The 10,957-nt window shown below is 40.2% G+C and overlaps 1 pseudogene; it reads left to right on the forward strand.

Moving 5' to 3' along the window:
* The window catches only part of LOC115799911 (MAGUK p55 subfamily member 7-like), a 114,654-nt pseudogene extending 112,828 nt beyond the window's left edge, over positions 1 to 1,826 (forward strand).
* The last annotated feature ends 9,131 nt before the right edge of the window (positions 1,827 to 10,957 follow it).

The following is a 10,957-nucleotide window of genomic DNA, read 5'->3' on the forward strand; positions in this document are numbered from 1 at the left end:
CACAGCTGTATAAAATCAAGCACCTAGCCATGCAGTCTGCCTTCACAAACATTTGTGAAAGAATGGGTCGTTCTAAAAAGCTAATTGAATTTGAGTGTGGTATTGTAACAGGATGCCACAACCGCAACAAGTCAGTTTGTGAAAATTCTTCCCTCCTAGATATTCCATGATCCAGTGAAAGCGGTATTATTGCAGAGTGGAAGCATTTAAGAACCACAGCAACTCAACCACAAAGTGGCAGACCATGTAAAGTTATAGAGCAAGGTCACTGAATGCTGTATAAAAGTTGCCAAGGCTCTGCCGACTTGGTCACTGCAGAGGTCCGGACCACCTCTGTCATTAACATCAGCATAAAAACTCTGTGTGGAGCTTCATGGTATGGATTTCTATGAACAAGCAGCTCCTGTAAGAGTATACATTCATGTTTTATGCTGAATATAGATATTCCAATAAACCCCCAAAAAGTTTAGTGTGCTTAAAATTGTCCTTTCCACTGTAAAAGAATATATTATTAGACAAACTCTGGGTCTTGAAAAGTTATATAAAATAGTTATATAAAATACTCACGCTAATTCTCAGAAGTTGCCATCATCATTTTAGTTGCCCTTTCAAAATTCAAACATTTCCCAAGTAATAAAAGTGTACATAAATTCTGAAGTGAGACACATTGATTGACTGTTAATCTCAAGGAGTTCAACAGCTATAGCTGAGCTGACACTAAAGCTGAATTCTGCCCTGTATGATGATAAGTGACAAGTTGTAACACAGCAGTTGCATCTATAAAAGTTTATTTTGCCCAATACTTGAGCCTTGATCCAGTGTGTACCTTTTTCATAATATTTTTCATTTTGGGCTTAAGGTCATGAATCCAAGCTTAATTTAAGTCAAAAGTTGCTAATGTTAACGCCAAGATCAAATTTGACGTCAACACCAAATCAAATCAGATCCAGGACCGAACCCACAACTCTGAACTATATCATTATTGCTTCCAGACATATGCCTTCAAAAACAAAAAATTGCAGACTGAAAACCCAACCTGTACCACGTCCATTTTTGTCAGTTTTTACTTCAGTGTGAGCTCCAGTAGACTTGGTGAGCTGTGCAGAAAGTTCATACGGCCTGGGCTCAGCGCTGTCCACAAGCTGTCATTTCCCCAGTGTGCATATAAAATCCAGACTGGCAGTGATGTATGTTTTACATGTCTGTCTTTTGTTAAATGATGGTTATGTTTTGTCCTTGGCTTATTTTGAGGAAATTTGTTTTCTTTGTGAATTGGATGACCATGTGTATTCGGTGAAGGAAATAATGAAAATTCCTTGAGGTCAAGTTGTTGTATGGAGAGGTTTCAGTGCGTGGTCTGTGCCAGGGTTCATGTGTGGGTACCATGTCTGGCCCGCTGTGTTTATTTGTGTGTTCAAGGCTTTGCAGTTTGTGTTTACAGTATGTGAATTCATCTCCCTTCTTGTTTACTATGGCAAGTGTTGTTTTGTCTTTGCAGCAGATAGATTGCATGAAATGTCACTTTTAGGGTCTGTGCGTGTATATATTTGGTGTTTTTAACTTCATTCTTTTTTGTCTCTGTCCTTTCTCAGGAGGAAGACTTTCAGGAGATGCTGTGTACAGCCCAGATGATGGAGACTCAATATGGCCATCTCTTTGAGAAGATTATAGTCAACGATGACCTCAATGTTGCCTTCAGCAAGCTGCAGTTGGCACTAAAAAAGTGGAGACAGAGACACACTGGATTCCAGTCATCTGGACTCACTCCTGACTGTAAAAGGAGAAAAGGGAAGGGCTTTGACAAAAATATGCAAGTTTTCTATCTTTTTTATTGTATCTGCCATGTTGGGGGGTAAAGTGGGAACAAAACAAGACAGCACCTGGGTACTGTGTCGCCATACCTAAGCTGCATTGAGTTAGAAATAAGCTTTTGCCTGGGATCAGGTTGGATTTAGCCCTCTGGAAGTGGATCCTCCAGGTCTGACCAGATCTGACAGGGTTGCAGCTAAAGGCTTTTTTCCAGAATCTAGGCCTTGAACACTGATCAGCCTCTCAGTCTGGGTCACACAACCATGGCCACAACTTGGAGCTCCTTGGTCCAAACCAGAATGTGGAATGAGCTTGGACCATCATAGCACCAGCAGTCCTGCCAGCACATCAGTAATCCAGCCAACCAGGAATCCTTCTTTAGTGCTTTTATAAAATAAGAACATTAGAAACCAAAGGGATTGATGTAGTTCTTCTTCGTGGACAACTTATATTCATATGTCTCTAAAAGAGCACAGCACTGGGGAAAAGGGAGAAAAGAAAACATGCTTACTTGACTTCTGTGCTTCTAAATGCTTCCATGACTGTTACTCCAAGCAAAACACTGTCAGGTACACTCAGGAAAGGGCAAGTATAATTTTATCTAAAAGAAATTGATATGTTTTCTAATCTTCTAGTAGTTTTTTACAAGCATTTTATTTACCAAATGAACCAAATATGACCAAATGAACCCAGGGTGGGTGGCTATGGCTCAGACGATAGAGCAGCCAATCTACTAATCGGAAGACTGGTGGTTCAAAGCCTGGCTGCCCCAGTCTGCATGCCAAAGTATTCTTGGGCAAGACACCCAGTTGCTCCAGATTCATCCATTGGAGTGTGAGTGTGTGTGAATGGCTAGATAGAAACCAGTTAGATATACAACAAAGTGATTGGATGAATGTATGTGTGTGAATGCTTTGGGTGCTCAGGTCGAGTAATATAGAAACCACTTACAATGACCCAAAAAACACCATCCCCACAGTGAAGCACAGATGTGGAAACATGACCCTGTGGGGCTGTTTTTCTGCTTAGGGTAAAGGACAATTTAATCGCATTAAGGGGCCATGTACCATAAAATCTTGAACAAGAACCTCCTTCCCTCAGTCAGAACACTGAATATGGGATGGATGGGTCTTCCAGCATGACAGTGACCCAAACCATACCACCAAGGCAACAAAGGGGTGGCTGAAGAAGAAGCACATCAAAGTCATGGAGTGTTCTAGCCAATCTCCAGACCTCATTGCTATAGAAAATCTGTGGAAGGAGCTGAAGGTTCAAGTTGCCAAACAGCAGCCAAGAAACATAAAGGATGTAGACAGTTTCTATAAATAGGAGTGGGTCAAAATCCCTTCTGAGATATGTGCAAACCTGGTGACCAACTACAAGAAAAATCTTACCACTCTGCTTGCCAACAAGGGTTTCTTCATCAAGTACTAAGTCATGTTTTGCTCAGGGATCAAATACTTCACTCAGTGACATGATTTAATGACTTAATGACAATTTATAACTTTTATGTAGTGCAGGGGTTTTTTTTCTGGATTTTTAGCTGATATTTAATTTAATTTGGTTGATGTACATTAGTTTATTGTTAATCTGAGTCACCCACGCCAAGTTTACTCTTTTTTTTTTAACCCAGTACTTTTCTTTATAAGTTTTTATGACAGATAATCCTCACTTTAACTTCTGGGATATTGATTTGGAATACAGCTAGCCACTTAATCTGGCTCTATTATAAACATTGCTACAACTCTTGTAGCTCCAGGTTTTGCTTCCTTGCTGATTCCGGAAAGACCACCTTTTGTCTCTTTAAACTAATAAGGCAGACCAGCTACATTTTTTCATTCAATAGAATATAATTCACAGAGAAAAAATACATATTTATTTAGATTTTGTCTACAAGCATTTTAGGCGCTGTTTGTTTAAGGTCCTCCTATCTATCTATCTGCAAACGGATAATAGTTCTCCTTTAAGTATGGTCGTAGAGCCTCATAACAGTAAGTTTAGCCTTTAGCCTTGCATAGAGACTGGAAGGGGAAGAGCTAGCTAGATTTTATGATATCGCTTCTTGTTAACAATAGTTAATTTGTAAAACATTTTTAAATTCACAGCAGGCTAGTTCTTTTACATTTCTTATGGTTTGTGCTAGCTCAGCTAATTGCCTCCAATCTCTCGCTGCATACTTAACATGAAACCCTAATAGTAACAGTCTTCCTGACACTGTAAAAAACAAAACAAAAAGCAAATAAGCATATTATCCAGACTGTCTAAATGATTCCTTCGACTCTGTCTTTTCTTTACTCTAATAATCCTCTCATACACTGCTGAATGTCTCAGGTTGTATTTTCCAAATTGTGTTTATTTTTGCCCTTTTCACCTGCTGTGATATATACACATCCTTTATTTGTGTCCTTTTTTTTATATGGTTAAACATAAGTGTTTATACTGTTCAGATGTAATACAGTTTCATTTGCTTTAATACCCCGTCTGCTTTAATTTGCCCTTATTTTTTATGTTTATTTGTTCACTCTCTTCATATCTCACCCCTGCTGCCCGTCCTATAGATCAGAGACAAATTTGTACTAGAAAAAACTTTTTAAAGTCTTCCTGTAAACGATATACTGTTTGCGAGGCACATTATATGAATTTGTAGTTTTCTTGGTAACTGCTGCACTTTTTAAGTAAAAAAAAATACAACTAAACTTTCCGTTCCAAGGTCTCCAAACTAATTCATACACATTTTTAAACAAGGCAAAGAGGCTGTTTCAGGGATTTACCACCATTGTTAACTGTTACGCCCCTCCAAAAACCGGAACACAAGCATGGAGGTAAGGTTTTGTTGTATTTATTGAGAAAACACCAAGTAGTCTATTGTCACAGCAAAGGAGGCTGAGGCTGAATCTTCTCACACTCCTCCTCTCTCTTTGCTTTCTCACTCCTCTGAGTCTGAGTCTGAGTCTGAGTCTGAGTCTGAGTCTGAGTCTGAGTCTGAGTCTGAGTCTGAGTCTGAGTCTGAGTCTGAGTCTGAGTCTGAGGAGCCACGCTATGACTACCGCTAGCAATGAGGCAATCTGGCGTCAGCTTGAAGAAAGCTTCTGTCTTTTAAAGCCGGCACCTCAATCAGCCCAACAGCCCACAGGTGAGTGACGAGGATGAGGCGCAGCAGGTGTGTAACCGCGTGGGCGGAATCTATACCATGGAAACACCTACTGAGGCATGGCCATGAAGCCTAAACACACACACACACAGGGAAGGAGGAGTAGGCCAGCCAGGAGGTGGGGTTGATAGGTTCAGATCATTTTAATAACTCAGAGAACAAACACATAACTCTTTTGAACTTGCGCAAGGAGGAGAGATCCGTTCCTTGAACTCAGCTCGCGGCTGAGCGGAAGTTATCTGTCCTGAAGGACGGCTTCCTGCGCAGCGCTTTTATTCAGATTTTCACAATAAGATCACGTGGGTTACACCAAACGCAGTTTACAGCATGTAATAAACAACATTCTTGGCTTTTTCCTTACCATATATGGTCGTAAGCATACTGTGACATGTGCGCATGTAACATGGCGTATACGAGACACGTATCCTATATGTGTTCTCTGCAGGCTGAGAGCAGCCTGCAGGTAACTACAACTTCCTTTGTAAAAAATGTCACCACGTGTTTCGATTTCAAACATAAAAACAACAGTATCATATGTACATAAAACAACTTATAGAAAATATACAAACAGAAGATATGATAATTTATAATAAACAGAATGGAATTTATACCATAACTCCAACAGGGTCGTGACATTTAACTAGTAGAATTCTTATTATCTCCTTATCAAAATTTTGTGTCTATTTTTTTTTTATCCTGAAAGCTAGCAAAAAGTTAAAATTTAGACACTTTTCTGTCTGATGTAGTTGGCTGTACTGAGTATTTCTTTTTTTTTTTTTTTTTTTTTTTTTTTAAAGCCTGTCATGTCTGGTAGATCTTGCAAGCAGAACTGTGATCTGAATGCGTTGTTGTGCCAAACATATTTGCTATTTCAAGATGAGCTCTATAGGTTCTCAATAGGCTCTTCTTGTTGATGTTTTAACCCTTTATTTTATTTATCTGAGTTATTTTTCCACATACTATGTAACAGCCAGAGCTGACAGGCTGAAGAAGAGGAAAATAAAAAGAAGAAAAAGGGAGAGAGAAAGGGAGCAAAAAAAAAAAAGGGGAAAGAGCACAAGTCTATTAATCAGATAGTTCATCACTTTAACATATAAAAAAATACTATCAATACTTGCAAAAATAAATTTGTGTGTGAAAAACGAAACTAACAAAGCATGTTACGCACACCAACAATTTTGTTGAGTTGTGATTGAGTGGGCGTTTGTGTCTGTGTCATGTTTGTGTCTGTGTCATGGAACGTACTTACCAATGAGGGCAAAACGCTGCAGCTCCACCCATCAGAAGCCAGAGGCAAGTACGGAAAGCCCCCGGAAACCTGTACTGAGTATTTCTAAGTATTTCTTGCAGTCTTCAAATCTCAAACAAAATTATGTGAAAGTTATGTTGGAAGTAAAGTATTTTGGCATTAAAAAACATCAGAGTTTTTCTTGTTACCTGGATATCCAGGAGGCGTATGAGATACTAAAAGATTTGTTAGATCCAGACTGACGGAAATCCAATAACTATTGAAATTAACAGAGCACTGCAAACCCCCAGTGTTGTGCTACAGCTGTGTGCCAAATTACTAACTCAGATGTCATTGGACTTTTGAGAACTGGGGTTGTGAACAGGTGGAGTTAGTGGGGGTAGTAAAGAGGGGCTCTTGAGAAGTTCAGCAAGCAACTCACTGGAGGATTCAGCAGGCCTCAGCTTGGTGATGTTCCAAAGAAATCCCTCACATATCCAAATCAGGTTGTCTAGCCTTAATGTTTCCTTTTTTCCACAGTGCTCACTTTGATGGCAGAGCAGGGGGAGGGTAGGGGGAGCCATGGTGGATAAGGACGCAGTGAGGTGGGGGAAGTCGAGGTAGTGGGAAGGTCAGGAGGAGGTAATGGCACCTACTCAGGCCGTCCACACATTGCTTTCTTTACATGTTTTTCACTCACTCCTTCTTCCTAATTAGGATAACAGAGTAAAGGGAGAGACTTGAAGCTGTCTTTATGTACAGTAATATGGCTGTAGCCCTCTATGCTCTCTAGACAAATGCAAGCTGAGTGAATTAGTAGGCAAGTAAGTAAGGTTTTTCATCTCCAAAAGCCATCCAGCTCAATGATCTATGTTTAACACAACACAAATGCCACCCTGAGCTGTCCTGGGTACTAAGTAGGGAATGCTTACACAGTTATGGCCTTAGATATTCCAGAAGTACTAAGTAAATTTATTTGACCCAGTTTCCACTTACATTGTTAATAGCAGAAGCAGTTCTAGGCAGAGGTGCCCTAGTCACAGAGCTGAAGCAGCCAACAAAGGTTACTTAGCTTTTCTCTGAGGTCTCGTTTCACTCCATGGTTTTATTTGTTATGTTCAACTTCATGTCTTTATTCACCTACTAGCTCATCTGCTGTAGGTTTTTCCATGTGTTTATTTGATTTTGCCTGGCTTGAGGTCATACTTGAGGCTGACAAACCATATTTTGATTGCACTCCAACAAGGGAGTGACTCTACCCAGACTCCCAAGACATTTGTCGGTAACAAACGATGAGCTCCTTGATGCCGTGTCATCAGAGGTAGTGATGGACATACTGCTTTGCTTCCTGGTTCCTCAAAGTGCAGTCAGCCTGTGCCTCAAGTAGCTCGTACCATTTTCAGAGTGATGAGGGTATTCCATCTGCCCGGATGCTGTGTTTTATTCACTCCCAACTGTGGAGGCCGGAAACATGTGTTCACAGATCAGGTTTCCCATGACACTGGATAACAAAGGCAGAGGAAACAGCCACATATGCCAAGGTATTTTAAAGAGGAATAATGAAAAATACTATTTCTCTACACATAAGTGTGCATATATGATGATGAAATAAAATACTAAGTGGCTGTGCAGTATTAAGGAGTAGCAAAGAATGAGATGAGTTCATAAATCTTCATATAGTTCCATAAAAGTCTGCCTGCAGCCCCAGACTGATTTAAGGTAACAAATCTGCCTCTTCCTCTTTAATCATTTTTCTCTGATATTGAGAAGTGAGCTACCATGTGAGTAAAGGTCAAGCAATGCCTTCCCCAGCTCCTGCATGAACAGACGCTCACCAAATAAATAGACCTGCTCCCTGTCTATTCCTCAATCATTCCCTGTTTAACAGAACAACTGAGGAATCCACGGATTTATAGTAAGAAGAGTTCTGCTTTTACCTCAGATCCCTGAGATTGATATTGCAGTATGATCTCGTGAATTGTTTGATGCATTTATTTTCATGCCCATAAATCCATCCATTAACTGAGCTCGCTGTGTAGCAAATGAGGGCCAGAGGCAGAGAAGAAGAAGAAAGAGAAACTGTGCCAACATCAGAAAGCCCATCCTGTCCAGAGCCCAGTGAGTCACAGAGATTCCTTCAGTGTCCCCCTTTCAGAAACCTTTAAAGCAAAATGCCTCTGCCTCGCTTTACGATATATGCTGCAATCATTTTGATTTACTGCCTTAAAATAACTGCGTCAGGGCCAATATCCTAAACATGGCTCAATACGATTTATCCTGCTTTGTAGCATGATAAACTGTACACCATGAGCATCAGAAGAATGCAGTGTGCATAAGAAGGAAAAGGACTCCTGCTGAGAGTCTCAATCTTTTTCCTGAATGACCCTCTCTCTCAGTCTCATTTTTCTCTGTCGTTCCACTATCCTCCCTGTGCCCAGTCTTTCATGTGGTGACTCAGTCCATCACCATGGCTTTACCATAGGAGCCAGCCTGGGATGCTGCTCTGTTTTCCTCATCCCAGAGTAAATGCCCTTGACCATTGGGAGACTGTACTGTAGACTAATGGGGCCTCAGGCCAGGAGCTTCCGCCAACACTGTCTCCTCAGCCTAATTAGCCTCACATTACCTCATGTCTGTGGGCAAAGGGTCTTCAGGGCACACTACCTTGAGCTGTATTTCTCAGTCACAGCACTTTAGGAACCAGAGATGGGGAGTGAGAAGTGAACAGGGGATGCCCTTCATTCTCCTCTGGCATGAAAATGCTTTTTCACTCTGATGAGAATGTGTGGAAATCATAACAACATGTCTCAGTCATAGTGTGGTTGGTCATTCATTAACACAGGGTGGTGTATGTATACCAGGGTTATAATAGTTTTGGATTTTACATTATAGTTTAGTTTTAGTTAGTTTTTACTTTTTTTTTCTCTGATTCAGTTAGTTTTAATTAGTTTTCAGAGTGGTTTTGCTCGTTTTTATTAGTTTTTATTTTTGGTTTTATGCTTAGTTTTAGTTAGTTTCAGTATTAGTTTTAGTATTTTCATACTTAATCAGGTACACTTTAAAGATACCCTTTAAAGAAATAAATTCAGCAACCAACTGTTCACAGACAGCAGAACTACATGCTAAATGTGTGTAATATTAAGGACACACATGAACATCAACATGGAGAAACAAAGAACAATATGAACTCCAAAACTCGATAAATTCTACAATAAACTCCCAATAAAGTTCAGCCTCAGTGCAGCAGATTAACAACAGCTACATGTGGTGTTTGACAAAAACAAACTCTTTGAAGGAGTCAAAGCTCAAATCCAGCTGCATCCTGATGTTCTCACCACCTGATGCTGCTTCTGTTTTGGAGCTAGCTTGGTTAGATGCTCGCTGATTAGACTTGCAGGGTCTTTGCGGCCTATGTAGCCTACCTCCGACCTCATGTCCGCATTTATGCATGTATAGCTGGATTGCGGGTGTTAATTACCTTGTGGTTGTGTGCTGGGGTTTTTTTTTGGTCCTTGCTCTTTGTGCTCAGTTTTTAGGGTGCAAACATATTTGTCCCTGTTTTTTCACTTTCTTCATTCCTTCACGTCCATTCCCATAGTTTCAGCAGCTCCCTCCAGGAATTTGCTGACATTTGTGAGTCCTTATATTGATGCTTTGATTATTAGTCCTGATTGTTATTATCTGACTGATAAAGTAGCCGGAAACGCACAAGGACTAAACACAACGTTGTGGGCTGCGTTGACCCGACGAGTAGTCACGTTTCTCTGGAGGTGGAGGCCGGGTTGCCTTGTAGGATGAGAGCGGTTTCCGTAGCTGCCTTGTGTGCGCTTCTCAGGTCTACTTTGATGTTGGTGTTTTTTTTCCTGACTAAGAAGTGTTCCGTACATCATCCACAACATCATCCACAACAAGACACTCGCTGCTATCTGTGCTATCATAGTAAAAAAAAAAAAAAAAAAAAAAAAAACACCACATGGGACTCTCTGAGGAGCAGCGCGGTGTGCGCACGCACGCACATGCGCACCCATTTGCCCGACGGCGTTCCGAGCTTAAACTCGGAGAGAGAAAAAAATGATTTCATATCAATCCACAAGACTTTTGAAAAAATAACAATATCTATAATTTCAGTTAGTTTTAGTTAGTTTTGTGAACTCACAATTCAGTTTTAGTTAGTTGTCGTTTCTTCCTTTTAATTTTAGTTTTTATTTATTTCAGTTAACGACAATGTTTTTTCAATTTCAGTTTTCGTTATTTCGTTCGTTTTCGTTAACTATAATAACCCTGATGTATACACTACTGATTCAGCTTAACTTAACTCTTTGTGTGTGTTTTAAAATGAGAACAAGGGGGAAGAGTTCATCATGAGGGTTCTCACAGATGAAGAATTCCACTAACACATGTGGGGTGAAAGTGAGGTCAAGGGACCAAGGCTGCATAAAGGTACTGTCTTTGTTAGAGCTATCCACCTGTATTTTCTTAAACTTTTGCTGTGGCCTTCCCGGTGCCTTATTGGCCTCTGTTAAAGCTGTTTTAATTACACTGATTCTGAGCTGTCATCTTTAAAGTTTGAGAGCTCTTGGGGTCAGGACCTACCTTGTGTGTGCTACAAATTAGTTTCAGTGTTGCCATGAATCACCCCTACATCACCTGTTTTACAAATTTGTCCACTTTCATTGCAATGGAGGATTCTTTTAATAGTCTGTATTATCCTGTTGGTTTTCCAGCAGCATCCTCATTTGAACAAGTTTTTAGAACCAGATACAGATTTA

The sequence above is a fragment of the Archocentrus centrarchus genome, chromosome 20, assembly GCF_007364275.1.
Source record: "Archocentrus centrarchus isolate MPI-CPG fArcCen1 chromosome 20, fArcCen1, whole genome shotgun sequence".
Classification (NCBI taxonomy): Eukaryota; Metazoa; Chordata; class Actinopteri; order Cichliformes; family Cichlidae; genus Archocentrus; species Archocentrus centrarchus.